This window comes from Eleutherodactylus coqui, chromosome 3 (genome assembly GCF_035609145.1).
Source record: "Eleutherodactylus coqui strain aEleCoq1 chromosome 3, aEleCoq1.hap1, whole genome shotgun sequence".
In the NCBI taxonomy this organism is placed as follows: Eukaryota; Metazoa; Chordata; class Amphibia; order Anura; family Eleutherodactylidae; genus Eleutherodactylus; species Eleutherodactylus coqui.
The window spans coordinates 54,719,203-54,746,824 of NC_089839.1; the positions used below are offsets into that span (position 1 = coordinate 54,719,203).

Below are 27,622 nucleotides of genomic sequence, written 5' to 3' on the forward strand. Positions count from 1 at the left end.
TCGTAAAAAGTTGTGCTTGCAGCCGAAATAGCTCGGTTGGGAGAGCGTTAGACTGAAGATCTAAAGGTCCCTGGTTCGATCCCGGGTTTCGGCATGTTGCTATGAGCGTACTTGGTTCTCGTTTCTCTCTTCGTGTGTTGTAGTTTTGGCACCCATGAAAGTGCGAAATCAGCAGAAAGTCTGGCAGTTTGGGAAAATTCTAAAAATAAAGCAAGACAAAGCAGGTCCGTGAGAAGTGTGTTAAAATGACAGTCCCAGACACATTCTTGGTTTTCTGCAACCTATTTTGAATATGATTTTGATTTCTCTTTTCCTTTGTCGATGTTTGGAGTTTTCACCGTGGAAAAGATCAAAACACCACAAATTTGACGGTCTTAGAATATCGTAAAAAGTTGTGCTTGCAGCCGAAATAGCTCAGTTGGGAGAGCGTCAGACTGAAGATCTAAAGGTCCCTGGTTCAATCCCGGGTTTCGGCATGTTGCTATGAGTGTACTTGGTACTCGTTTCTCTCTTCGTGTGTTGTAGTTTTGGCACCCATGAAAGTCCGAAATCAGCAGAAAGTCTGGCAGTTTGGGAAAATTCTAAAAATATAGCAAGACAAAGCAGGTCCGTGAGAAGTGTGTTAAAATGACAGTCCCAGACACATTCGTGGTTTTCTGCAACCTATTTTGAATATGATTTTGATATCTCTTTTCCTTTGTCGATGTTTGGAGTTTTCACCGTGGAAAAGATCAAAACACCACAAATTTGACAGTCTTAGAATATCGTAAAAAGTTGTGCTTGCAGCCGAAATAGCTCAGTTGGGAGAGCGTTAGACTGAAGATCTAAAGGTCCCTGGTTCGATCCCGGGTTTCGGCATGTTGTTATGAGTGTACTTGGTACTCGTTTCTCTCTTCGTGTGTTGTAGTTTTGGCACCCATGAAAGTGCGAAATCAGCAGAAAGTCTGGCAGTTTGGGAAAATTCTAAAAATAAAGCAAGACAAAGCAGGTCCGTGAGAAGTGTGTTAAAATGACAATCCCAGACACATTCTTGGTTTTGTGCAACTTATTTTGAATATGATTTTGATTTCTTTTTTCCTTTGTCGATGTTTGGAGTTTTCACCGTGGAAAAGATCAAAACACCACAAATTTGACGGTCTTAGAATATCGTAAAAAGTTGCACTTGCAGTCGAAATAGCTCAGTTGGGAGAGCATTAGATTGAAGATCTAAAGGTCCCTGGTTCGATCCCGGGTTTCAGCATGTTGCTATGAGTGTACTTGTTTCTCTCTTTGTGTTTTGTAGTTTTGGCACCCATGAAAGTGCGAAATCAGCAGCAAGTCTGGCAGTTTGGGAAAATTCTAAAAATAAAGCAAGACAAAGCAGGTCCATGAGAAGTGTGTTAAAATGACAATCCCAGACACATTCTTGGTTTTCTGCAACTTATTTTGAATATGATTTTGATTTCTTTTTTCCTTTGTCGATGTTTGGAGTTTTCACCGTGGAAAAGATCAAAACACCACAAATTTGACGGTCTTAGAATATCGTAAAAAGTTGCACTTGCAGCTGAAATAGCCTAGTTGGGAGAGCATTAGATTGAAGATCTAAAGGTCCCATGTTCGATCCCGGGTTTCAGCATGTTGCTATGAGTGTACTTGGTACTCGTTTCTCTGTTTGTGTTTTGTAGTTTTGGCACCCATGAAAGTGCGAAATCAGCAGCAAGTCTGGCAGTTTGGGAAAATTCTAAAAATAAAGCAAGACAAAGCAGGTCCGTGAGAAGTGTGTTAAAATGACAGTCCCAGACACATTCTTGGTTTTCTGCAACCTATTTTGAATATGATTTTGATTTCTCTTTTCCTTTGTCGATGTCAAAACACCACAAATTTTACGGTCTTAGAATATCGTAAAAAGTTGCGCTTGCAGCCGAAATAGCTCAGTTGGGAGAGCGTTAGACTGAAGATCTAAAGGTCCCTGGTTCGATCCCGGGTTTCGGCATGTTGCTATGAGCGTACTTGGTTCTAGTTTCTCTCTTCGTGTGTTGTAGTTTTGGCACCCATGAAAGTGCGAAATCAGCAGCAAGTGTGGCAGTTTGGAAAAATTCTAAAAATAAAGCAAGACAAAGCAGGTCCGTGAGAAGTGTGTTAAAATGACAGTCCCAGACACAATCTTGGTTTTCTGCAACCTATGTTGAATATGATTTTGATTTCTCTTTTCCTTTGTCGATGTTTGGAGTTTTCACCGTGGAAAAGATCAAAACACCACAAATTTGACGGTCTTAGAATATCGTAAAAAGTTGTGCTTGCAGCCGAAATAGCTCAGTTGGGAGAGCGTTAGACTGAAGATCTAAAGGTCCCTGGTTCGATCCCGGGTTTCGGCATGTTGCTATGAGCGTACTTGGTTCTAGTTTCTCTCTTCGTGTGTTGTAGTTTTGGCACCCATGAAAGTGCGAAATCAGCAGCAAGTGTGGCAGTTTGGGAAAATTCTAAAAATAAAGCAAGACAAAGCAGGTCCGTGAGAAGTGTGTTAAAATGACAGTCCCAGACACAATCTTGGTTTTCTGCAACCTATGTTGAATATGATTTTGATTTCTCTTTTCCTTTGTCGATGTTTGGAGTTTTCACCGTGGAAAAGATCAAAACACCACAAATTTGACGGTCTTAGAATATCGTAAAAAGTTGTGCTTGCAGCCGAAATAGCTCGGTTGGGAGAGCGTTAGACTGAAGATCTAAAGGTCCCTGGTTCGATCCCGGGTTTCGGCATGTTGCTATGAGCGTACTTGGTTCTCGTTTCTCTCTTCGTGTGTTGTAGTTTTGGCACCCATGAAAGTGCGAAATCAGCAGAAAGTCTGGCAGTTTGGGAAAATTCTAAAAATAAAGCAAGACAAAGCAGGTCCGTGAGAAGTGTGTTAAAATGACAGTCCCAGACACATTCTTGGTTTTCTGCAACCTATTTTGAATATGATTTTGATTTCTCTTTTCCTTTGTCGATGTTTGGAGTTTTCACCGTGGAAAAGATCAAAACACCACAAATTTGACGGTCTTAGAATATCGTAAAAAGTTGTGCTTGCAGCCGAAATAGCTCAGTTGGGAGAGCGTCAGACTGAAGATCTAAAGGTCCCTGGTTCAATCCCGGGTTTCGGCATGTTGCTATGAGTGTACTTGGTACTCGTTTCTCTCTTCGTGTGTTGTAGTTTTGGCACCCATGAAAGTCCGAAATCAGCAGAAAGTCTGGCAGTTTGGGAAAATTCTAAAAATATAGCAAGACAAAGCAGGTCCGTGAGAAGTGTGTTAAAATGACAGTCCCAGACACATTCGTGGTTTTCTGCAACCTATTTTGAATATGATTTTGATATCTCTTTTCCTTTGTCGATGTTTGGAGTTTTCACCGTGGAAAAGATCAAAACACCACAAATTTGACAGTCTTAGAATATCGTAAAAAGTTGTGCTTGCAGCCGAAATAGCTCAGTTGGGAGAGCGTTAGACTGAAGATCTAAAGGTCCCTGGTTCGATCCCGGGTTTCGGCATGTTGTTATGAGTGTACTTGGTACTCGTTTCTCTCTTCGTGTGTTGTAGTTTTGGCACCCATGAAAGTGCGAAATCAGCAGAAAGTCTGGCAGTTTGGGAAAATTCTAAAAATAAAGCAAGACAAAGCAGGTCCGTGAGAAGTGTGTTAAAATGACAATCCCAGACACATTCTTGGTTTTGTGCAACTTATTTTGAATATGATTTTGATTTCTTTTTTCCTTTGTCGATGTTTGGAGTTTTCACCGTGGAAAAGATCAAAACACCACAAATTTGACGGTCTTAGAATATCGTAAAAAGTTGCACTTGCAGCCGAAATAGCTCAGTTGGGAGAGCATTAGATTGAAGATCTAAAGGTCCCTGGTTCGATCCCGGGTTTCAGCATGTTGCTATGAGTGTACTCGTTTCTCTCTTTGTGTTTTGTAGTTTTGGCACCCATGAAAGTGCGAAATCAGCAGCAAGTCTGGCAGTTTGGGAAAATTCTAAAAATAAAGCAAGACAAAGCAGGTCCATGAGAAGTGTGTTAAAATGACAATCCCAGACACATTCTTGGTTTTCTGCAACTTATTTTGAATATGATTTTGATTTCTTTTTTCCTTTGTCGATGTTTGGAGTTTTCACCGTGGAAAAGATCAAAACACCACAAATTTGACGGTCTTAGAATATCGTAAAAAGTTGCACTTGCAGCTGAAATAGCCTAGTTGGGAGAGCATTAGATTGAAGATCTAAAGGTCCCTGGTTCGATCCCGGGTTTCAGCATGTTGCTATGAGTGTACTTGGTACTCGTTTCTCTGTTTGTGTTTTGTAGTTTTGGCACCCATGAAAGTGCGAAATCAGCAGCAAGTCTGGCAGTTTGGGAAAATTCTAAAAATAAAGCAAGACAAAGCAGGTCCGTGAGAAGTGTGTTAAAATGACAGTCCCAGACACATTCTTGGTTTTCTGCAACCTATTTTGAATATGATTTTGATTTCTCTTTTCCTTTGTCGATGTCAAAACACCACAAATTTTACGGTCTTAGAATATCGTAAAAAGTTGCGCTTGCAGCCGAAATAGCTCAGTTGGGAGAGCGTTAGACTGAAGATCTAAAGGTCCCTGGTTCGATCCTGGGTTTCGGCATGTTGCTATGAGCGTACTTGGTTCTAGTTTCTCTCTTCGTGTGTTGTAGTTTTGGCACCCATGAAAGTGCGAAATCAGCAGCAAGTGTGGCAGTTTGGAAAAATTCTAAAAATAAAGCAAGACAAAGCAGGTCCGTGAGAAGTGTGTTAAAATGACAGTCCCAGACACAATCTTGGTTTTCTGCAACCTATGTTGAATATGATTTTGATTTCTCTTTTCCTTTGTCGATGTTTGGAGTTTTCACCGTGGAAAAGATCAAAACACCACAAATTTGACGGTCTTAGAATATCGTAAAAAGTTGTGCTTGCAGCCGAAATAGCTCAGTTGGGAGAGCGTTAGACTGAAGATCTAAAGGTCCCTGGTTCGATCCCAGGTTTCGGTAGGTTGCTATGAGCGTACTTGATTCTCGTTTCTCTCTTCGTGTGTTGTAGTTTTGGCACCCATGAATATGCGAAATCAGCAGCAAGGATGACAGTTTGGGAAAATTCTAAAAATAAAGCAAGACAAAGCAGGTCTGTGAGAAGTGTGTTAAAATGACAGTCCCAGACACAATCTTGGTTTTCTGCAACCTATGTTGAATATGATTTTGATTTCTCTTTTCCTTTGTCGATGTTTGGAGTTTTCACCGTGGAAAAGATCAAAACACCACAAATTTGACGGTCTTAGAATATCGTAAAAAGTTGTGCTTGCAGCCGAAATAGCTCAGTTGGGAGAGCGTTAGACTGAAGATCTAAAGGTCCCTGGTTCGATCCCGGGTTTCGGCATGTTGCTATGAGCGTACTTGGTTCTAGTTTCTCTCTTCGTGTGTTGTAGTTTTGGCACCCATGAAAGTGCGAAATCAGCAGCAAGTGTGGCAGTTTGGAAAAATTCTAAAAATAAAGCAAGACAAAGCAGGTCCGTGAGAAGTGTGTTAAAATGACAGTCCCAGACACAATCTTGGTTTTCTGCAACCTATGTTGAATATGATTTTGATTTCTCTTTTCCTTTGTCGATGTTTGGAGTTTTCACCGTGGAAAAGATCAAAACACCACAAATTTGACGGTCTTAGAATATCGTAAAAAGTTGTGCTTGCAGCCGAAATAGCTCGGTTGGGAGAGCGTTAGACTGAAGATCTAAAGGTCCCTGGTTCGATCCCGGGTTTCGGCATGTTGCTATGAGCGTACTTGGTTCTCGTTTCTCTCTTCGTGTGTTGTAGTTTTGGCACCCATGAAAGTGCGAAATCAGCAGAAAGTCTGGCAGTTTGGGAAAATTCTAAAAATAAAGCAAGACAAAGCAGGTCCGTGAGAAGTGTGTTAAAATGACAGTCCCAGACACATTCTTGGTTTTCTGCAACCTATTTTGAATATGATTTTGATTTCTCTTTTCCTTTGTCGATGTTTGGAGTTTTCACCGTGGAAAAGATCAAAACACCACAAATTTGACGGTCTTAGAATATCGTAAAAAGTTGTGCTTGCAGCCGAAATAGCTCAGTTGGGAGAGCGTTAGACTGAAGATCTAAAGGTCCCTGGTTCGATCCCGGGTTTCGGCATGTTGCTATGAGCGTACTTGGTTCTAGTTTCTCTCTTCGTGTGTTGTAGTTTTGGCACCCATGAAAGTGCGAAATCAGCAGCAAGTGTGGCAGTTTGGGAAAATTCTAAAAATAAAGCAAGACAAAGCAGGTCCGTGAGAAGTGTGTTAAAATGACAGTCCCAGACACAATCTTGGTTTTCTGCAACCTATGTTGAATATGATTTTGATTTCTCTTTTCCTTTGTCGATGTTTGGAGTTTTCACCGTGGAAAAGATCAAAACACCACAAATTTGACGGTCTTAGAATATCGTAAAAAGTTGTGCTTGCAGCCGAAATAGCTCGGTTGGGAGAGCGTTAGACTGAAGATCTAAAGGTCCCTGGTTCGATCCCGGGTTTCGGCATGTTGCTATGAGCGTACTTGGTTCTCGTTTCTCTCTTCGTGTGTTGTAGTTTTGGCACCCATGAAAGTGCGAAATCAGCAGAAAGTCTGGCAGTTTGGGAAAATTCTAAAAATAAAGCAAGACAAAGCAGGTCCGTGAGAAGTGTGTTAAAATGACAGTCCCAGACACATTCTTGGTTTTCTGCAACCTATTTTGAATATGATTTTGATTTCTCTTTTCCTTTGTCGATGTTTGGAGTTTTCACCGTGGAAAAGATCAAAACACCACAAATTTGACGGTCTTAGAATATCGTAAAAAGTTGTGCTTGCAGCCGAAATAGCTCAGTTGGGAGAGCGTCAGACTGAAGATCTAAAGGTCCCTGGTTCAATCCCGGGTTTCGGCATGTTGCTATGAGTGTACTTGGTACTCGTTTCTCTCTTCGTGTGTTGTAGTTTTGGCACCCATGAAAGTCCGAAATCAGCAGAAAGTCTGGCAGTTTGGGAAAATTCTAAAAATATAGCAAGACAAAGCAGGTCCGTGAGAAGTGTGTTAAAATGACAGTCCCAGACACATTCGTGGTTTTCTGCAACCTATTTTGAATATGATTTTGATATCTCTTTTCCTTTGTCGATGTTTGGAGTTTTCACCGTGGAAAAGATCAAAACACCACAAATTTGACAGTCTTAGAATATCGTAAAAAGTTGTGCTTGCAGCCGAAATAGCTCAGTTGGGAGAGCGTTAGACTGAAGATCTAAAGGTCCCTGGTTCGATCCCGGGTTTCGGCATGTTGTTATGAGTGTACTTGGTACTCGTTTCTCTCTTCGTGTGTTGTAGTTTTGGCACCCATGAAAGTGCGAAATCAGCAGAAAGTCTGGCAGTTTGGGAAAATTCTAAAAATAAAGCAAGACAAAGCAGGTCCGTGAGAAGTGTGTTAAAATGACAATCCCAGACACATTCTTGGTTTTGTGCAACTTATTTTGAATATGATTTTGATTTCTTTTTTCCTTTGTCGATGTTTGGAGTTTTCACCGTGGAAAAGATCAAAACACCACAAATTTGACGGTCTTAGAAAATCGTAAAAAGTTGTGCTTGCAGCCGAAATAGCTCAGTCGGGAGAGCGTTAGACTGAAGATCTGAAGGTCCCTGGTTCGATCCCGGGTTTTGGCATGTTGCTATGAGTGTACTTGGTACTCGTTTGTCTCTTCGTGTGTTGTAGTTTTGGCACCCATGAAAGTGCGAAATCAGCAGAAAGTCTGGCAGTTTGGGAAAATTCTAAAAATAAAGCAAGACAAAGCAGGTCTGTGAGAAGTGTGTTAAAATGACAGTCCCAGACACAATCTTGGTTTTCTGCAACCTATGTTGAATATGATTTTGATTTCTCTTTTCCTTTGTCGATGTTTGGCGTTTTCTCCCTGGAAAACATCAAAACACCACAAATTTGACGGTCTTAGAATATCGTAAAATATTGTGTATGCAGCCGGAATAGCTCAGTTGGGAGAGTGTTAGACTGAAGTTCTAAAGGTCCCTGGTTCGATCCCGGGTTTTGGCAGGTTGCTATGTGCGTACTTAATTCTCTTTTCTCTCTTCGTTTGTTGTAGTTTTTGCACCCGTGAAAGTGCGAAATCAGCAGCAAGTGTGGCAGTTTGGGAAAATTCTAAAAATAAAGCAAGACAAAGCAGGTCTGTGAGAAGTGTGTTAAAATGACAGTCCCAGACACATTCTTGGTTTTCTGCAACCTATGTTGAATATGATTTTGATTTCTCTTTTCCTTTGTCGATGTTTGGAGTTTTCACCGTGGAAAAGATCAAAACACCACAAATTTGACGGTCTTAGAATATCGTAAAAAGTTGTGCTTGCAGCCGAAATAGCTCAGTTGGGAGAGCGTTAGACTGAAGATCTAAAGGTCCCTGGTTCGATCCCAGGTTTCGGTAGGTTGCTATGAGCGTACTTGATTCTCGTTTCTCTCTTCGTGTGTTGTAGTTTTGGCACCCATGAATATGCGAAATCAGCAGCAAGGATGACAGTTTGGGAAAATTCTAAAAATAAAGCAAGACAAAGCAGGTCTGTGAGAAGTGTGTTAAAATGACAGTCCCAGACACAATCTTGGTTTTCTGCAACCTATGTTGAATATGATTTTGATTTCTCTTTTCCTTTGTCGATGTTTGGAGTTTTCACCGTGGAAAAGATCAAAACACCACAAATTTGACGGTCTTAGAATATCGTAAAAAGTTGTGCTTGCAGCCGAAATAGCTCAGTTGGGAGAGCGTTAGACTGAAGGTCTAAAGGTCCCTGGTTCGATCCCGTGTTTCGGCATGTTGCTAGGAGCGTACTTGGTTCTCGTTTCTCTCTTCGTGTGTTGTAGTTTTGGCACCCATGAAAGTGCGAAATCAGCAGAAAGTCTGGCAGTTTGGGAATATTCTAAAAATATAGCAAGACAAAGCAGGTCCGTCAGAAGAGTGTTAAAATGATGGTCCCAGACACATTCTTGGTTTTCTGCAACCTATTTTGAATATGATTTTGATTTCTCTTTTCCTTTGTCGATGTTTGGAGTTTTCACCGTGGAAAAGATCAAAACACCACAAATTTGACGGTCTTAGAATATCGTAAAAAGTTGTGCTTGCAGCCGAAATAGCTCAGTTGGGAGAGTGTTAGACTGAAGATCTGAAGGTCCCTGGTTCGATCCCGGGTTTCGGCATGTTGCTATGAGTGTACTTGGTACTCGTTTGTCTCTTCGTGTGTTATAGTTTTGGCACCCATGAAAGTGCGAAATCAGCAGAAAGTCTGGCAGTTTGGGAAAATTCTAAAAATAAAGCAAGACAAAGCAGGTCTGTGAGAAGTGTGTTAAAATGACAGTCCCAGACACAATCTTGGTTTTCTGCAACCTATGTTGAATATGATTTTGATTTCTCTTTTCCTTTGTCGATGTTTGGCGTTTTCTCCCTGGAAAACATCAAAACACCACAATTTTGACGGTCTTAGAATATCGTAAAACATAGTGTATGCAGCCGAAATAGCTCAGTTGGGAGAGCGTTAGACTGAAGTTCTAAAGGTCCCTGGTTCGATCCCGGGTTTCGGCATGTTGCTATGAGCGTACTTGGTTCTCGTTTCTCTCTTCGTGTGTTGTAGTTTTGGCACCCATGAAAGTGCGAAATCAGCAGAAAGTCTGGCAGTTTGGGAAAATTCTAAAAATATAGCAAGACAAAGCAGGTCCGTCAGAAGAGTGTTAAAATGACGGTCACAGACACAATCTAGGATTTCTGCAGCCTATGTTGAATATGATTCTGAGTTCTCTTTTCCTTTGCCGATGTTTGGAGTTTTTTCCCTGGAAAACATCAAAACACCATAAATTTGACGGTCTTATAATATCATAAAAAGTTGTGTATGCAGCAGAAATAGCTCAGTTGGGAGAGCGTTAGACTGAAGATCTAAAGGTCCCTGGTTCGATCCCGGGTTTCGCCATGTTGCTATGAGTGTACTTGGTACTCGTTTCTCTCTTCGTGTGTTGTAGTTTTGGCACCCATGAAAGTGCGAAATCAGCAGAAAGTCTGGCAGTTTGGGAAAATTCTAAAAATAAAGCAAGACAAAGCAGGTCTGTGAGAAGTGTGTTAAAATGACAGTCCCAGACACAATCTTGGTTTTCTGCAACCTATGTTGAATATGATTTTGATTTCTCTTTTCCTTTGTCGATGTTTGGCGTTTTCTCCCTGGAAAACATCAAAACACCACAAATTTGACGGTCTTAGAATATCGTAAAACATTGTGTATGCAGCCGAAATAGCTCAGTTGGGAGAGCGTTAGACTGAAGTTCTAAAGGTCCCTGGTTCGATCCCGGATTTTGGCAGGTTGCTATGTGCGTACTTGATTCTCTTTTCTCTCTTCGTTTGTTGTAGTTTTGGCACCCGTGAAAGTGCGAAATCAGCAGCAAGTCTGGCAGTTTGGGAAAATTCTAAAAATAAAGCAAGACAAAGCAGGTCCGTGAGAAGTGTGTTAAAATGACAGTCCCAGACACATTCTTGGTTTTCTGCAACCTATTTTGAATATGATTTTGATTTCTCTTTTCCTTTGTCGATGTTTGGAGTTTTCACCGTGGAAAAGATCAAAACACCACAAATTTAACGGTCTTAGAATATCGTAAAAAGTTGTGCTTGCAGCCGAAATAGCTCAGTTGGGAGAGCGTGAGACTGAAGATCTAAAGGTCCCTGGTTCGATCCCGGGTTTCGGCATGTTGCTATGAGTGTACTTGGTACTCGTTTCTCTCTTCGTGTGTTGTAGTTTTGGTACCCATGAAAGTGCGAAATCAGCAGCAAGTCTGGCAGTTTGGGAAAATTCTAAAAATAAAGCAAGACAAAGCAGGTCCGTGAGAAGTGTGTTAAAATGACAGTCCCAGACACATTCTTGGTTTTCTGCAACCTATTTTGAATATGATTTTGATTTCTTTTTTCCTTTGTCGATGTTTGGAGTTTTCACCGTGGAAAAGATCAAAACACCACAAATTTGACGGTCTTAGAATATCGTAAAAAGTTGTGCTTGCAGCCGAAATAGCTCAGTTGGGAGAGCGTTAGACTGAAGATCTAAAGGTCCCTGGTTCGGTCCCAGGTTTCGGCAGGTTGCTATGAGCGTATTTGATTCTCGTTTCTCTCTTCGTTTGTTGCAGTTTTGGCACCCGTGAATGTGCGAAATCAGCAACAAGTGTGGCAGTTTGGGAAAATTCTAAAAATAAAGCAAGACAAAGCAGGTCCGTGAGAAGTGTGTTAAAATGACAGTCCCAGACACATTCTTGGTTTTCTGCAACCTATTTTGAATATGATTTTGATTTCTCTTTTCCTTTGTCGATGTCAAAACACCACAAATTTTACGGTCTTAGAATATCGTAAAAAGTTGCACTTGCAGCCGAAATAGCTCAGTTGGGAGAGCGTTAGACTGAAGATCTAAAGGTCCCTGGTTCGATTCCGGGTTTCGGCATGTTGCTATGAGCATACTTGGTTCTAGTTTCTCTCTTCGTGTGTTGTAGTTTTGGCACCCATGAAAGTGCGAAATCAGCAGCAAGTGTGGCAGTTTGGAAAAATTCTAAAAATAAAGCAAGACAAAGCAGGTCCGTGAGAAGTGTGTTAAAATGACAGTCCCAGACACAATCTTGGTTTTCTGCAACCTATGTTGAATATGATTTTGATTTCTCTTTTCCTTTGTCGATGTTTGGAGTTTTCACCGTGGAAAAGATCAAAACACCACAAATTTGACGGTCTTAGAATATCGTAAAAAGTTGTGCTTGCAGCCGAAATAGCTCAGTTGGGAGAGCGTTAGACTGAAGATCTAAAGGTCCCTGGTTCGATCCCGGGTTTCGGCATGTTGCTATGAGCGTACTTGGTTCTCGTTTCTCTCTTCGTGTGTTGTAGTTTTGGCACCCAGGAAAGTGCGAAATCAGCAGAAAGTCCGGCAGTTTGGGAATATTCTAAAAATATAGCAAGACAAAGCAGGTCCGTCAGAAGAGTGTTAAAATGATGGTCCCAGACACAATCTAGGATTTCTGCAGCCTATGTTGAATATGATTCTGAGTTCTCTTTTCCTTTGCCGATGTTTGGAGTTTTTTCCCTGGAAAACATCAAAACACCACAAATTTGACAGTCCCAGACACATTCTTGGTTTTCTGCAACCTATTTTGAATATGATTTTGATTTCTCTTTTCCTTTGTCGATGTTTGGAGTTTTCACCGTGGAAAAGATCAAAACACCACAAATTTGACGGTCTTAGAATATCGTAAAAAGTTTTGCTTGCAGCCGAAATAGCTCAGTTGGGAGAGCGTTAGACTGAAGATCTGAAGGTCCCTGGTTCGATCCCGGGTTTCGGCATGTTGCTATGAGTGTACTTGGTACTCGTTTGTCTCTTCGTGTGTTGTAGTTTTGGCACCCATGAAAGTGCGAAATCAGCAGAAAGTCTGGCAGTTTGGGAAAATTCTAAAAATAAAGCAAGACAAAGCAGGTCTGTGAGAAGTGTGTTAAAATGACAGTCCCAGACACAATCTTGGTTTTCTGCAACCTATGTTGAATATGATTTTGATTTCTCTTTTCCTTTGTCGATGTTTGGCGTTTTCTCCCTGGAAAACATCAAAACACCACAAATTTGACGGTCTTAGAATATCGTAAAATATTGTGTATGCAGCCGAAATAGCTCAGTTGGGAGAGTGTTAGACTGAAGTTCTAAAGGTCCCTGGTTCGATCCCGAGTTTTGGCAGGTTGCTATGTGCGTACTTAATTCTCTTTTCTCTCTTCGTTTGTTGTAGTTTTTGCACCCGTGAAAGTGCGAAATCAGCAGCAAGTGTGGCAGTTTGGGAAAATTCTAAAAATAAAGCAAGACAAAGCAGGTCTGTGAGAAGTGTGTTAAAATGACAGTCCCAGACACATTCTTGGTTTTCTGCAACCTATGTTGAATATGATTTTGATTTCTCTTTTCCTTTGCCGATGTTTGGAGTTTTTTCCCTGGAAAACATCAAAACACCACAAATTTGACAGTCCCAGACACATTCTTGGTTTTCTGCAACCTATTTTGAATATGATTTTGATTTCTCTTTTCCTTTGTCGATGTTTGGAGTTTTCACCGTGGAAAAGATCAAAACACCACAAATTTGACGGTCTTAGAATATCGTAAAAAGTTTTGCTTGCAGCAGAAATAGCTCAGTTGGGAGAGCGTTAGACTGAAGATCTAAAGGTCCCTGGTTCGATCCCAGGTTTCGGTAGGTTGCTATGAGCGTACTTGATTCTCGTTTCTCTCTTCGTTTGTTGCAGTTTTGGCACCCGTGAATGTGCGAAATCAGCAACAAGTGTGGCAGTTTGGGAAAATTCTAAAAATAAAGCAAGACAAAGCAGGTCCGTGAGAAGTGTGTTAAAATGACAGTCCCAGACACATTCTTGGTTTTCTGCAACCTATTTTGAATATGATTTTGATTTCTCTTTTCCTTTGTCGATGTTTGGAGTTTTCACCGTGGAAAAGATCAAAACACCACAAATTTGACGGTCTTAGAAAATCGTAAAAAGTTGTGCTTGCAGCCGAAATAGCTCAGTTGGGAGAGCGTTAGACTGAAGATCTGAAGGTCCCTGGTTCGATCCCGGGTTTCGGCATGTTGCTATGAGTGTACTTGGTACTCGTTTGTCTCTTCGTGTGTTGTAGTTTTGGCACCCATGAAAGTGCGAAATCAGCAGAAAGTCTGGCAGTTTGGGAAAATTCTAAAAATAAAGCAAGACAAAGCAGGTCTGTGAGAAGTGTGTTAAAATGACAGTCCCAGACACAATCTTGGTTTTCTGCAACCTATGTTGAATATGATTTTGATTTCTCTTTTCCTTTGTCGATGTTTGGCGTTTTCTCCCTGGAAAACATCAAAACACCACAAATTTGACGGTCTTAGAATATCGTAAAATATTGTGTATGCAGCCGAAATAGCTCAGTTGGGAGAGTGTTAGACTGAAGTTCTAAAGGTCCCTGGTTCGATCCCGAGTTTTGGCAGGTTGCTATGTGCGTACTTAATTCTCTTTTCTCTCTTCGTTTGTTGTAGTTTTTGCACCCGTGAAAGTGCGAAATCAGCAGCAAGTGTGGCAGTTTGGGAAAATTCTAAAAATAAAGCAAGACAAAGCAGGTCTGTGAGAAGTGTGTTAAAATGACAGTCCCAGACACATTCTTGGTTTTCTGCAACCTATGTTGAATATGATTTTGATTTCTCTTTTCCTTTGTCGATGTTTGGAGTTTTCACCGTGGAAAAGATCAAAACACCACAAATTTGACGGTCTTAGAATATCGTAAAAAGTTGTGCTTGCAGCCGAAATAGCTCAGTTGGGAGAGCGTCAGACTGAAGATCTAAAGGTCCCTGGTTCAATCCCGGGTTTCGGCATGTTGCTATGAGTGTACTTGGTACTCGTTTCTCTCTTCGTGTGTTGTAGTTTTGGCACCCATGAAAGTGCGAAATCAGCAGAAAGTCTGGCAGTTTGGGAAAATTCTAAAAATATAGCAAGACAAAGCAGGTCCGTGAGAAGTGTGTTAAAATGACAGTCCCAGACACATTCTTGGTTTTCTGCAACCTATTTTGAATATGATTTTGATATCTCTTTTCCTTTGTCGATGTTTGGAGTTTTCACCGTGGAAAAGATCAAAACACCACAAATTTGACGGTCTTAGAATATCGTAAAAAGTTGTGCTTGCAGCCGAAATAGCTCAGTTGGGAGAGCGTTAGACTGAAGATCTAAAGGTCCCTGGTTCGATTCCGGGTTTCGGCATGTTGCTATGAGCATACTTGGTTCTAGTTTCTCTCTTCGTGTGTTGTAGTTTTGGCACCCATGAAAGTGCGAAATCAGCAGCAAGTGTGGCAGTTTGGAAAAATTCTAAAAATAAAGCAAGACAAAGCAGGTCCGTGAGAAGTGTGTTAAAATGACAGTCCCAGACACAATCTTGGTTTTCTGCAGCCTATGTTGAATATGATTTTGATTTCTCTTTTCCTTTGTCGATGTTTGGAGTTTTCACCGTGGAAAAGATCAAAACACCACAAATTTGACGGTCTTAGAATATCGTAAAAAGTTGTGCTTGCAGCCGAAATAGCTCAGTTGGGAGAGCGTTAGACTGAAGATCTAAAGGTCCCTGGTTCGATCCCGGGTTTCGGCATGTTGCTATGAGCGTACTTGGTTCTCGTTTCTCTCTTCGTGTGTTGTAGTTTTGGCACCCATGAAAGTGCGAAATCAGCAGAAAGTCCGGCAGTTTGGGAATATTCTAAAAATATAGCAAGACAAAGCAGGTCCGTCAGAAGAGTGTTAAAATGATGGTCCCAGACACAATCTAGGATTTCTGCAGCCTATGTTGAATATGATTCTGAGTTCTCTTTTCCTTTGCCGATGTTTGGAGTTTTTTCCCTGGAAAACATCAAAACACCACAAATTTGACAGTCCCAGACACATTCTTGGTTTTCTGCAACCTATTTTGAATATGATTTTGATTTCTCTTTTCCTTTGTCGATGTTTGGAGTTTTCACCGTGGAAAAGATCAAAACACCACAAATTTGACGGTCTTAGAATATCGTAAAAAGTTTTGCTTGCAGCCGAAATAGCTCAGTTGGGAGAGCGTTAGACTGAAGATCTAAAGGTCCCTGGTTCGATCCCAGGTTTCGGTAGGTTGCTATGAGCGTACTTGATTCTCGTTTCTCTCTTCGTTTGTTGCAGTTTTGGCACCCGTGAATGTGCGAAATCAGCAACAAGTGTGGCAGTTTGGGAAAATTCTAAAAATAAAGCAAGACAAAGCAGGTCCGTGAGAAGTGTGTTAAAATGACAGTCCCAGACACATTCTTGGTTTTCTGCAACCTATTTTGAATATGATTTTGATTTCTCTTTTCCTTTGTCGATGTTTGGAGTTTTCACCGTGGAAAAGATCAAAACACCACAAATTTGACGGTCTTAGAAAATCGTAAAAAGTTGTGCTTGCAGCCGAAATAGCTCGGTTGGGAGAGCGTTAGACTGAAGATCTGAAGGTCCCTGGTTCGATCCCGGGTTTCGGCATGTTGCTATGAGTGTACTTGGTACTCGTTTGTCTCTTCGTGTGTTGTAGTTTTGGCACCCATGAAAGTGCGAAATCAGCAGAAAGTCTGGCAGTTTGGGAAAATTCTAAAAATAAAGCAAGACAAAGCAGGTCTGTGAGAAGTGTGTTAAAATGACAGTCCCAGACACAATCTTGGTTTTCTGCAACCTATGTTGAATATGATTTTGATTTCTCTTTTCCTTTGTCGATGTTTGGCGTTTTCTCCCTGGAAAACATCAAAACACCACAAATTTGACGGTCTTAGAATATCGTAAAATATTGTGTATGCAGCCGAAATAGCTCAGTTGGGAGAGTGTTAGACTGAAGTTCTAAAGGTCCCTGGTTCGATCCCGAGTTTTGGCAGGTTGCTATGTGCGTACTTAATTCTCTTTTCTCTCTTCGTTTGTTGTAGTTTTTGCACCCGTGAAAGTGCGAAATCAGCAGCAAGTGTGGCAGTTTGGGAAAATTCTAAAAATAAAGCAAGACAAAGCAGGTCTGTGAGAAGTGTGTTAAAATGACAGTCCCAGACACATTCTTGGTTTTCTGCAACCTATGTTGAATATGATTTTGATTTCTCTTTTCCTTTGTCGATGTTTGGAGTTTTCACCGTGGAAAAGATCAAAACACCACAAATTTGACGGTCTTAGAATATCGTAAAAAGTTGTGCTTGCAGCCGAAATAGCTCAGTTGGGAGAGCGTCAGACTGAAGATCTAAAGGTCCCTGGTTCAATCCCGGGTTTCGGCATGTTGCTATGAGTGTACTTGGTACTCGTTTCTCTCTTCGTGTGTTGTAGTTTTGGCACCCATGAAAGTGCGAAATCAGCAGAAAGTCTGGCAGTTTGGGAAAATTCTAAAAATATAGCAAGACAAAGCAGGTCCGTGAGAAGTGTGTTAAAATGACAGTCCCAGACACATTCTTGGTTTTCTGCAACCTATTTTGAATATGATTTTGATATCTCTTTTCCTTTGTCGATGTTTGGAGTTTTCACCGTGGAAAAGATCAAAACACCACAAATTTGACGGTCTTAGAATATCGTAAAAAGTTGTGCTTGCAGCCGAAATAGCTCAGTTGGGAGAGCGTTAGACTGAAGATCTAAAGGTCCCTGGTTCGATCCCGGGTTTCGGCATGTTGTTATGAGTGTACTTGGTACTCGTTTCTCTCTTCGTGTGTTGTAGTTTTGGCACCCATGAAAGTGCGAAATCAGCAGAAAGTCTGGCAGTTTGGGAAAATTCTAAAAATAAAGCAAGACAAAGCAGGTCCGTGAGAAGTGTGTTAAAATGACAATCCCAGACACATTCTTGGTTTTGTGCAACTTATTTTGAATATGATTTTGATTTCTTTTTTCCTTTGTCGATGTTTGGAGTTTTCACCGTGGAAAAGATCAAAACACCACAAATTTGACGGTCTTAGAATATCGTAAAAAGTTGCACTTGCAGCCGAAATAGCTCAGTTGGGAGAGCATTAGATTGAAGATCTAAAGGTCCCTGGTTCGATCCCGGGTTTCAGCATGTTGCTATGAGTGTACTCGTTTCTCTCTTTGTGTTTTGTAGTTTTGGCACCCATGAAAGTGCGAAATCAGCAGCAAGTCTGGCAGTTTGGGAAAATTCTAAAAATAAAGCAAGACAAAGCAGGTCCATGAGAAGTGTGTTAAAATGACAATCCCAGACACATTCTTGGTTTTCTGCAACTTATTTTGAATATGATTTTGATTTCTTTTTTCCTTTGTCGATGTTTGGAGTTTTCACCGTGGAAAAGATCAAAACACCACAAATTTGACGGTCTTAGAATATCGTAAAAAGTTGTGCTTGCAGCCGAAATAGCTCGGTTGGGAGAGCGTTAGACTGAAGATCTGAAGGTCCCTGGTTCGATCCCGGGTTTCGGCATGTTGCTATGAGTGTACTTGGTACTCGTTTGTCTCTTCGTGTGTTGTAGTTTTGGCACCCATGAAAGTGCGAAATCAGCAGAAAGTCTGGCAGTTTGGGAAAATTCTAAAAATAAAGCAAGACAAAGCAGGTCTGTGAGAAGTGTGTTAAAATGACAGTCCCAGACACAATCTTGGTTTTCTGCAACCTATGTTGAATATGATTTTGATTTCTCTTTTCCTTTGTCGATGTTTGGCGTTTTCTCCCTGGAAAACATCAAAACACCACAAATTTGACGGTCTTAGAATATCGTAAAATATTGTGTATGCAGCCGAAATAGCTCAGTTGGGAGAGTGTTAGACTGAAGTTCTAAAGGTCCCTGGTTCGATCCCGAGTTTTGGCAGGTTGCTATGTGCGTACTTAATTCTCTTTTCTCTCTTCGTTTGTTGTAGTTTTTGCACCCGTGAAAGTGCGAAATCAGCAGCAAGTGTGGCAGTTTGGGAAAATTCTAAAAATAAAGCAAGACAAAGCAGGTCTGTGAGAAGTGTGTTAAAATGACAGTCCCAGACACATTCTTGGTTTTCTGCAACCTATGTTGAATATGATTTTGATTTCTCTTTTCCTTTGTCGATGTTTGGAGTTTTCACCGTGGAAAAGATCAAAACACCACAAATTTGACGGTCTTAGAATATCGTAAAAAGTTGTGCTTGCAGCCGAAATAGCTCAGTTGGGAGAGCGTCAGACTGAAGATCTAAAGGTCCCTGGTTCAATCCCGGGTTTCGGCATGTTGCTATGAGTGTACTTGGTACTCGTTTCTCTCTTCGTGTGTTGTAGTTTTGGCACCCATGAAAGTGCGAAATCAGCAGAAAGTCTGGCAGTTTGGGAAAATTCTAAAAATATAGCAAGACAAAGCAGGTCCGTGAGAAGTGTGTTAAAATGACAGTCCCAGACACATTCTTGGTTTTCTGCAACCTATTTTGAATATGATTTTGATATCTCTTTTCCTTTGTCGATGTTTGGAGTTTTCACCGTGGAAAAGATCAAAACACCACAAATTTGACGGTCTTAGAATATCGTAAAAAGTTGTGCTTGCAGCCGAAATAGCTCAGTTGGGAGAGCGTTAGACTGAAGATCTAAAGGTCCCTGGTTCGATCCCGGGTTTCGGCATGTTGTTATGAGTGTACTTGGTACTCGTTTCTCTCTTCGTGTGTTGTAGTTTTGGCACCCATGAAAGTGCGAAATCAGCAGAAAGTCTGGCAGTTTGGGAAAATTCTAAAAATAAAGCAAGACAAAGCAGGTCCGTGAGAAGTGTGTTAAAATGACAATCCCAGACACATTCTTGGTTTTGTGCAACTTATTTTGAATATGATTTTGATTTCTTTTTTCCTTTGTCGATGTTTGGAGTTTTCACCGTGGAAAAGATCAAAACACCACAAATTTGACGGTCTTAGAATATCGTAAAAAGTTGCACTTGCAGCCGAAATAGCTCAGTTGGGAGAGCATTAGATTGAAGATCTAAAGGTCCCTGGTTCGATCCCGGGTTTCAGCATGTTGCTATGAGTGTACTCGTTTCTCTCTTTGTGTTTTGTAGTTTTGGCACCCATGAAAGTGCGAAATCAGCAGCAAGTCTGGCAGTTTGGGAAAATTCTAAAAATAAAGCAAGACAAAGCAGGTCCATGAGAAGTGTGTTAAAATGACAATCCCAGACACATTCTTGGTTTTCTGCAACTTATTTTGAATATGATTTTGATTTCTTTTTTCCTTTGTCGATGTTTGGAGTTTTCACCGTGGAAAAGATCAAAACACCACAAATTTGACGGTCTTAGAATATCGTAAAAAGTTGCACTTGCAGCCGAAATAGCCTAGTTGGGAGAGCATTAGATTGAAGATCTAAAGGTCCCATGTTCGATCCCGGGTTTCAGCATGTTGCTATGAGTGTACTTGGTACTCGTTTCTCTCTTTGTGTTTTGTAGTTTTGGCACCCATGAAAGTGCGAAATCAGCAGCAAGTCTGGCAGTTTGGGAAAATTCTAAAAATAAAGCAAGACAAAGCAGGTCCGTGAGAAGTGTGTTAAAATGACAGTCCCAGACACATTCTTGGTTTTCTGCAACCTATTTTGAATATGATTTTGATTTCTCTTTTCCTTTGTCGATGTCAAAACACCACAAATTTTACGGTCTTAGAATATCGTAAAAAGTTGCGCTTGCAGCCGAAATAGCTCAGTTGGGAGAGCGTTAGACTGAAGATCTAAAGGTCCCTGGTTCGATCCCGGGTTTCGGCATGTTGCTATGAGCGTTAGACTGAAGATCTAAAGGTCCCTGGTTCGATCCCGGGTTTCGGCATGTTGCTATGAGCGTACTTGGTTCTAGTTTCTCTCTTCGTGTGTTGTAGTTTTGGCACCCATGAAAGTGCGAAATCAGCAGCAAGTGTGGCAGTTTGGGAAAATTCTAAAAAAAAAGCAAGACAAAGCAGGTCCGTGAGAAGTGTGTTAAAATGACAGTCCCAGACACAATCTTGGTTTTCTGCAACCTATGTTGAATATGATTTTGATTTCTCTTTTCCTTTGTCGATGTTTGGAGTTTTCACCGTGGAAAAGATCAAAACACCACAAATTTTACGGTCTTAGAATATCGTAAAAAGTTGTGCTTGCAGCCGAAATAGCTCAGTTGGGAGAGTGTTAGACTGAAGATCTAAAGGTCCCTGGTTCGATCCCGGGTTTCGGCATGTTGCTATGAGCGTACTTGGTTCTCGTTTCTCTCTTCGTGTGTTGTAGTTTTGGCACCCATGAAAGTGCGAAATCAGCAGCAAGTCTGGCAGTTTGGGAAAATTCTAAAAATAAAGCAAGACAAAGCAGGTCCGTGAGAAGTGTGTTAAAATGACAGTCCCAGACACATTCTTGGTTTTCTGCAACCTATTTTGAATATGATTTTGATTTCTCTTTTCCTTTGTCGATGTTTGGAGTTTTCACCGTGGAAAAGATCAAAACACCACAAATTTGACGGTCTTAGAATATCGTAAAAAGTTGTGCTTGCAGCCGAAATAGCTCAGTTGGGAGAGCGTTAGACTGAAGATCTAAAGGTCCCTGGTTCAATCCCGGGTTTCGGCATGTTGCTATGAGTGTACTTGGTACTTGTTTCTCTCTTCGTGTGTTGTAGTTTTGGCACCCATGAAAGTGCGAAATCAGCAGCAAGTCTGGCAGTTTGGGAAAATTCTAAAAATAAAGCAAGACAAAGCAGGTCCGTGAGAAGTGTGTTAAAATGACAGTCCCAGACACATTCTTGGTTTTCTGCAACCTATTTTGAATATGATTTTGATTTCTCTTTTCCTTTGTCGATGTCAAAACACCACAAATTTGACGGTCTTAGAATATCGTAAAAAGTTGTGCTTGCAGCCGAAATAGCTCAGTTGGGAGAGCGTTAGACTGAAGATCTAAAAGTCCCTGGTTCGATCCCGGGTTTTGGCAGGTTGCTATGTGCGTACTTAATTCTCTTTTCTCTCTTCGTTTGTTGTAGTTTTTGCACCCGTGAAAGTGCGAAATCAGCAGCAAGTGTGGCAGTTTGGGAAAATTCTAAAAATAAAGCAAGACAAAGCAGGTCTGTGAGAAGTGTGTTAAAATGACAGTCCCAGACACATTCTTGGTTTTCTGCAACCTATTTTGAATATGATTTTGATTTCTCTTTTCCTTTGTCGATGTTTGGAGTTTTCACCGTGGAAAAGATCAAAACACCACAAATTTGACGGTCTTAGAATATCGTAAAAAGTTGTGCTTGCAGCCGAAATAGCTCAGTTGGGAGAGCGTTAGACTGAAGATCTAAAGGTCCCTGGTTCGATCCCAGGTTTCGGTAGGTTGCTATGAGCGTACTTGATTCTCGTTTCTCTCTTCGTTTGTTGCAGTTTTGGCACCCGTGAATGTGCGAAATCAGCAACAAGTGTGGCAGTTTGGGAAAATTCTAAAAATAAAGCAAGACAAAGCAGGTCCGTGAGAAGTGTGTTAAAATGACAGTCCCAGACACATTCTTGGTTTTCTGCAACCTATTTTGAATATGATTTTGATTTCTCTTTTCCTTTGTCGATGTTTGGAGTTTTCACCGTGGAAAAGATCAAAACACCACAAATTTGACGGTCTTAGAATATCGTAAAAAGTTGTGCTTGCAGCCGAAATAGCTCAGTTGGGAGAGCGTTAGACTGAAGATCTAAAGGTCCCTGGTTTGATCCCGTGTTTCGGCATGTTGCTATGAGCGTACTTGGTTCTCGTTTCTCTCTTCGTGTGTTGTAGTTTTGGCACCCATGAAAGTGCGAAATCAGCAGAAAGTCTGGCAGTTTGGGAATATTCTAAAAATATAGCAAGACAAAGCAGGTCCGTCAGAAGAGTGTTAAAATGATGGTCCCAGACACATTCTTGGTTTTCTGCAACCTATTTTGAATATGATTTTGATTTCTCTTTTCCTTTGTCGATATTTGGAGTTTTCACCGTGGAAAAGATCAAAACACCACAAATTTGACGGTCTTAGAATATCGTAAAAAGTTGTGCTTGCAGCCGAAATAGCTCAGTTGGGAGAGCGTTAGGCTGAAGATCTGAAGGTCCCTGGTTCGATCCCGGGTTTCGGCATGTTGCTATGAGCGTACTTGGTACTCGTTTGTCTCTTCGTGTGTTATAGTTTTGGCACCCATGAAAGTGCGAAATCAGCAGAAAGTCTGGCAGTTTGGGAAAATTCTAAAAATAAAGCAAGACAAAGCAGGTCTGTGAGAAGTGTGTTAAAATGACAGTCCCAGACACAATCTTGGTTTTCTGCAACCTATGTTGAATATGATTTTGATTTCTCTTTTCCTTTGTCGATGTTTGGCGTTTTCTCCCTGGAAAACATCAAAACACCACAATTTTGACGGTCTTAGAATATCGTAAAACATTGTGTATGCAGCCGAAATAGCTCAGTTGGGAGAGCGTTAGACTGAAGATCTAAAGGTCCCTGGTTCGATCCCGGGTTTCGGCATGTTGCTATGAGTGTACTTGGTACTCGTTTCTCTCTTCGTGTGTTGTAGTTTTGGCACCTATGAAAGTGCGAAATCAGCAGCAAGTGTGGCAGTTTGGGAAAATTCTAAAAATAAAGCAAGACAAAGCAGGTCCGTGAGAAGTGTGTTAAAGTGACAGTCCCAGACACATTCTTGGTTTTCTGCAACCTATTTTGAATATGATTTTGATTTCTCTTTTCCTTTGTCGATGTTTGGAGTTTTCACCGTGGAAAAGATCAAAACACCACAAATTTGACGGTCTTAGAATATCGTAAAAAGCTGCGCTTGCAGCCGAAATAGCTCAGTTGGGAGAGCGTTAGATTGAAGATCTAAAAGTCCCGGGTTTCGGCATGTTGCTATGAGCGTACTTGGTTCTCGTTTCTCTCTTCGTGTGTTGTAGTTTTGGCACCCATGAATGTGCGAAATCAGCAGCAAGGATGACAGTTTGGGAAAATTCTAAAAATAAAGCAAGACAAAGCAGGTCTGTGAGAAGTGTGTTAAAATGACAGTCCCAGACACAATCTTGGTTTTCTGCAACCTATGTTGAATATGATTTTGATTTCTCTTTTCCTTTGTCGATGTTTGGAGTTTTCACCGTGGAAAAGATCAAAACACCACAAATTTGACGGTCTTAGAATATCGTAAAAAGTTGTGCTAGCAGCCGAAATAGCTCAGTTGGGAGAGCGTTAGACTGAAGATCTAAAGGTCCCTGGTTCGATCCCGTGTTTCGGCATGTTGCTATGAGCGTACTTGGTTCTCGTTTCTCTCTTCGTGTGTTGTAGTTTTGGCACCCATGAAAGTGCGAAATCAGCAGAAAGTCCGGCAGTTTGGGAATATTCTAAAAATATAGCAAGACAAAGCAGGTCCGTCAGAAGAGTGTTAAAATGATGGTCCCAGACACAATCTAGGATTTCTGCAGCCTATGTTGAATATGATTCTGAGTTCTCTTTTCCTTTGCCGATGTTTGGAGTTTTTTCCCTGGAAAACATCAAAACACCACAAATTTGACAGTCCCAGACACATTCTTGGTTTTCTGCAACCTATTTTGAATATGATTTTGATTTCTCTTTTCCTTTGTCGATGTTTGGAGTTTTCACCGTGGAAAAGATCAAAACACCACAAATTTGACGGTCTTAGAATATCGTAAAAAGTTTTGCTTGCAGCCGAAATAGCTCAGTTGGGAGAGCGTTAGACTGAAGATCTAAAGGTCCCTGGTTTGATCCCGTGTTTCGGCATGTTGCTATGAGCGTACTTGGTTCTCGTTTCTCTCTTCGTGTGTTGTAGTTTTGGCACCCATGAAAGTGCGAAATCAGCAGAAAGTCTGGCAGTTTGGGAATATTCTAAAAATATAGCAAGACAAAGCAGGTCCGTCAGAAGAGTGTTAAAATGATGGTCCCAGACACATTCTTGGTTTTCTGCAACCTATTTTGAATATGATTTTGATATCTCTTTTCCTTTGTCGATGTTTGGAGTTTTCACCGTGGAAAACATCAAAACACCACAAATTTGACGGTCTTAGAATATCGTAAAATATTGTGTATGCAGCCGAAATAGCTCAGTTGGGAGAGTGTTAGACTGAAGTTCTAAAGGTCCCTGGTTCGATCCCGAGTTTTGGCAGGTTGCTATGTGCGTACTTAATTCTCTTTTCTCTCTTCGTTTGTTGTAGTTTTTGCACCCGTGAAAGTGCGAAATCAGCAGCAAGTGTGGCAGTTTGGGAAAATTCTAAAAATAAAGCAAGACAAAGCAGGTCTGTGAGAAGTGTGTTAAAATGACAGTCCCAGACACATTCTTGGTTTTCTGCAACCTATGTTGAATATGATTTTGATTTCTCTTTTCCTTTGTCGATGTTTGGAGTTTTCACCGTGGAAAAGATCAAAACACCACAAATTTGACGGTCTTAGAATATCGTAAAAAGTTGTGCTTGCAGCCGAAATAGCTCAGTTGGGAGAGCGTCAGACTGAAGATCTAAAGGTCCCTGGTTCAATCCCGGGTTTCGGCATGTTGCTATGAGTGTACTTGGTACTCGTTTCTCTCTTCGTGTGTTGTAGTTTTGGCACCCATGAAAGTGCGAAATCAGCAGAAAGTCTGGCAGTTTGGGAAAATTCTAAAAATATAGCAAGACAAAGCAGGTCCGTGAGAAGTGTGTTAAAATGACAGTCCCAGACACATTCTTGGTTTTCTGCAACCTATTTTGAATATGATTTTGATATCTCTTTTCCTTTGTCGATGTTTGGAGTTTTCACCGTGGAAAAGATCAAAACACCACAAATTTGACGGTCTTAGAATATCGTAAAAAGTTGTGCTTGCAGCCGAAATAGCTCAGTTGGGAGAGCGTTAGACTGAAGATCTAAAGGTCCCTGGTTCGATCCCGGGTTTCGGCATGTTGTTATGAGTGTACTTGGTACTCGTTTCTCTCTTCGTGTGTTGTAGTTTTGGCACCCATGAAAGTGCGAAATCAGCAGAAAGTCTGGCAGTTTGGGAAAATTCTAAAAATAAAGCAAGACAAAGCAGGTCCGTGAGAAGTGTGTTAAAATGACAATCCCAGACACATTCTTGGTTTTGTGCAACTTATTTTGAATATGATTTTGATTTCTTTTTTCCTTTGTCGATGTTTGGAGTTTTCACCGTGGAAAAGATCAAAACACCACAAATTTGACGGTCTTAGAATATCGTAAAAAGTTGCACTTGCAGCCGAAATAGCTCAGTTGGGAGAGCATTAGATTGAAGATCTAAAGGTCCCTGGTTCGATCCCGGGTTTCAGCATGTTGCTATGAGTGTACTCGTTTCTCTCTTTGTGTTTTGTAGTTTTGGCACCCATGAAAGTGCGAAATCAGCAGCAAGTCTGGCAGTTTGGGAAAATTCTAAAAATAAAGCAAGACAAAGCAGGTCCATGAGAAGTGTGTTAAAATGACAATCCCAGACACATTCTTGGTTTTCTGCAACTTATTTTGAATATGATTTTGATTTCTTTTTTCCTTTGTCGATGTTTGGAGTTTTCACCGTGGAAAAGATCAAAACACCACAAATTTGACGGTCTTAGAATATCGTAAAAAGTTGCACTTGCAGCCGAAATAGCCTAGTTGGGAGAGCATTAGATTGAAGATCTAAAGGTCCCATGTTCGATCCCGGGTTTCAGCATGTTGCTATGAGTGTACTTGGTACTCGTTTCTCTCTTTGTGTTTTGTAGTTTTGGCACCCATGAAAGTGCGAAATCAGCAGCAAGTCTGGCAGTTTGGGAAAATTCTAAAAATAAAGCAAGACAAAGCAGGTCCGTGAGAAGTGTGTTAAAATGACAGTCCCAGACACATTCTTGGTTTTCTGCAACCTATTTTGAATATGATTTTGATTTCTCTTTTCCTTTGTCGATGTCAAAACACCACAAATTTTACGGTCTTAGAATATCGTAAAAAGTTGCGCTTGCAGCCGAAATAGCTCAGTTGGGAGAGCGTTAGACTGAAGATCTAAAGGTCCCTGGTTCGATCCCGGGTTTCGGCATGTTGCTATGAGCGTTAGACTGAAGATCTAAAGGTCCCTGGTTCGATCCCGGGTTTCGGCATGTTGCTATGAGCGTACTTGGTTCTAGTTTCTCTCTTCGTGTGTTGTAGTTTTGGCACCCATGAAAGTGCGAAATCAGCAGCAAGTGTGGCAGTTTGGGAAAATTCTAAAAAAAAAGCAAGACAAAGCAGGTCCGTGAGAAGTGTGTTAAAATGACAGTCCCAGACACAATCTTGGTTTTCTGCAACCTATGTTGAATATGATTTTGATTTCTCTTTTCCTTTGTCGATGTTTGGAGTTTTCACCGTGGAAAAGATCAAAACACCACAAATTTTACGGTCTTAGAATATCGTAAAAAGTTGTGCTTGCAGCCGAAATAGCTCAGTTGGGAGAGTGTTAGACTGAAGATCTAAAGGTCCCTGGTTCGATCCCGGGTTTCGGCATGTTGCTATGAGCGTACTTGGTTCTCGTTTCTCTCTTCGTGTGTTGTAGTTTTGGCACCCATGAAAGTGCGAAATCAGCAGCAAGTCTGGCAGTTTGGGAAAATTCTAAAAATAAAGCAAGACAAAGCAGGTCCGTGAGAAGTGTGTTAAAATGACAGTCCCAGACACATTCTTGGTTTTCTGCAACCTATTTTGAATATGATTTTGATTTCTCTTTTCCTTTGTCGATGTTTGGAGTTTTCACCGTGGAAAAGATCAAAACACCACAAATTTGACGGTCTTAGAATATCGTAAAAAGTTGTGCTTGCAGCCGAAATAGCTCAGTTGGGAGAGCGTTAGACTGAAGATCTAAAGGTCCCTGGTTCAATCCCGGGTTTCGGCATGTTGCTATGAGTGTACTTGGTACTTGTTTCTCTCTTCGTGTGTTGTAGTTTTGGCACCCATGAAAGTGCGAAATCAGCAGCAAGTCTGGCAGTTTGGGAAAATTCTAAAAATAAAGCAAGACAAAGCAGGTCCGTGAGAAGTGTGTTAAAATGACAGTCCCAGACACATTCTTGGTTTTCTGCAACCTATTTTGAATATGATTTTGATTTCTCTTTTCCTTTGTCGATGTCAAAACACCACAAATTTGACGGTCTTAGAATATCGTAAAAAGTTGTGCTTGCAGCCGAAATAGCTCAGTTGGGAGAGCGTTAGACTGAAGATCTAAAAGTCCCTGGTTCGATCCCGGGTTTTGGCAGGTTGCTATGTGCGTACTTAATTCTC

At 41.0% G+C, this 27,622-nt stretch overlaps 19 non-coding genes across 19 annotated transcripts; all 19 read left to right on the plus strand.

The window, feature by feature from the left end:
* The first annotated feature begins 785 nt into the window (after window positions 1-785).
* On the plus strand, window positions 786-858 carry TRNAF-GAA (transfer RNA phenylalanine (anticodon GAA)). The gene has a single exon. It is a non-coding gene; the product is annotated as a tRNA-Phe (tRNA).
* Window positions 859-1,899: 1,041 nt separating this feature from the next.
* TRNAF-GAA (transfer RNA phenylalanine (anticodon GAA)) lies at window positions 1,900-1,972 on the plus strand. The gene has a single exon. It is a non-coding gene; the product is annotated as a tRNA-Phe (tRNA).
* Window positions 1,973-2,281: 309 nt separating this feature from the next.
* On the plus strand, window positions 2,282-2,354 carry TRNAF-GAA (transfer RNA phenylalanine (anticodon GAA)). The gene has a single exon. It is a non-coding gene; the product is annotated as a tRNA-Phe (tRNA).
* Window positions 2,355-3,427: 1,073 nt separating this feature from the next.
* TRNAF-GAA (transfer RNA phenylalanine (anticodon GAA)) lies at window positions 3,428-3,500 on the plus strand. The gene has a single exon. It is a non-coding gene; the product is annotated as a tRNA-Phe (tRNA).
* A 1,805-nt stretch (window positions 3,501-5,305) lies between these two features.
* On the plus strand, window positions 5,306-5,378 carry TRNAF-GAA (transfer RNA phenylalanine (anticodon GAA)). Its single transcript has one exon. It is a non-coding gene; the product is annotated as a tRNA-Phe (tRNA).
* Window positions 5,379-6,069: 691 nt separating this feature from the next.
* On the plus strand, window positions 6,070-6,142 carry TRNAF-GAA (transfer RNA phenylalanine (anticodon GAA)). The gene has a single exon. It is a non-coding gene; the product is annotated as a tRNA-Phe (tRNA).
* Window positions 6,143-7,215: 1,073 nt separating this feature from the next.
* On the plus strand, window positions 7,216-7,288 carry TRNAF-GAA (transfer RNA phenylalanine (anticodon GAA)). Its single transcript has one exon. It is a non-coding gene; the product is annotated as a tRNA-Phe (tRNA).
* A 4,104-nt stretch (window positions 7,289-11,392) lies between these two features.
* On the plus strand, window positions 11,393-11,465 carry TRNAF-GAA (transfer RNA phenylalanine (anticodon GAA)). Its single transcript has one exon. It is a non-coding gene; the product is annotated as a tRNA-Phe (tRNA).
* Window positions 11,466-11,774: 309 nt separating this feature from the next.
* Window positions 11,775-11,847, plus strand: TRNAF-GAA (transfer RNA phenylalanine (anticodon GAA)). The gene has a single exon. It is a non-coding gene; the product is annotated as a tRNA-Phe (tRNA).
* A 2,841-nt stretch (window positions 11,848-14,688) lies between these two features.
* TRNAF-GAA (transfer RNA phenylalanine (anticodon GAA)) lies at window positions 14,689-14,761 on the plus strand. Its single transcript has one exon. It is a non-coding gene; the product is annotated as a tRNA-Phe (tRNA).
* A 309-nt stretch (window positions 14,762-15,070) lies between these two features.
* Window positions 15,071-15,143, plus strand: TRNAF-GAA (transfer RNA phenylalanine (anticodon GAA)). Its single transcript has one exon. It is a non-coding gene; the product is annotated as a tRNA-Phe (tRNA).
* A 1,957-nt stretch (window positions 15,144-17,100) lies between these two features.
* On the plus strand, window positions 17,101-17,173 carry TRNAF-GAA (transfer RNA phenylalanine (anticodon GAA)). The gene has a single exon. It is a non-coding gene; the product is annotated as a tRNA-Phe (tRNA).
* Window positions 17,174-19,003: 1,830 nt separating this feature from the next.
* On the plus strand, window positions 19,004-19,076 carry TRNAF-GAA (transfer RNA phenylalanine (anticodon GAA)). Its single transcript has one exon. It is a non-coding gene; the product is annotated as a tRNA-Phe (tRNA).
* Window positions 19,077-20,117: 1,041 nt separating this feature from the next.
* Window positions 20,118-20,190, plus strand: TRNAF-GAA (transfer RNA phenylalanine (anticodon GAA)). The gene has a single exon. It is a non-coding gene; the product is annotated as a tRNA-Phe (tRNA).
* A 752-nt stretch (window positions 20,191-20,942) lies between these two features.
* TRNAF-GAA (transfer RNA phenylalanine (anticodon GAA)) lies at window positions 20,943-21,015 on the plus strand. The gene has a single exon. It is a non-coding gene; the product is annotated as a tRNA-Phe (tRNA).
* A 1,812-nt stretch (window positions 21,016-22,827) lies between these two features.
* Window positions 22,828-22,900, plus strand: TRNAF-GAA (transfer RNA phenylalanine (anticodon GAA)). The gene has a single exon. It is a non-coding gene; the product is annotated as a tRNA-Phe (tRNA).
* Window positions 22,901-25,227: 2,327 nt separating this feature from the next.
* Window positions 25,228-25,300, plus strand: TRNAF-GAA (transfer RNA phenylalanine (anticodon GAA)). Its single transcript has one exon. It is a non-coding gene; the product is annotated as a tRNA-Phe (tRNA).
* A 1,041-nt stretch (window positions 25,301-26,341) lies between these two features.
* Window positions 26,342-26,414, plus strand: TRNAF-GAA (transfer RNA phenylalanine (anticodon GAA)). The gene has a single exon. It is a non-coding gene; the product is annotated as a tRNA-Phe (tRNA).
* Window positions 26,415-27,166: 752 nt separating this feature from the next.
* TRNAF-GAA (transfer RNA phenylalanine (anticodon GAA)) lies at window positions 27,167-27,239 on the plus strand. The gene has a single exon. It is a non-coding gene; the product is annotated as a tRNA-Phe (tRNA).
* The last annotated feature ends 383 nt before the right edge of the window (window positions 27,240-27,622 follow it).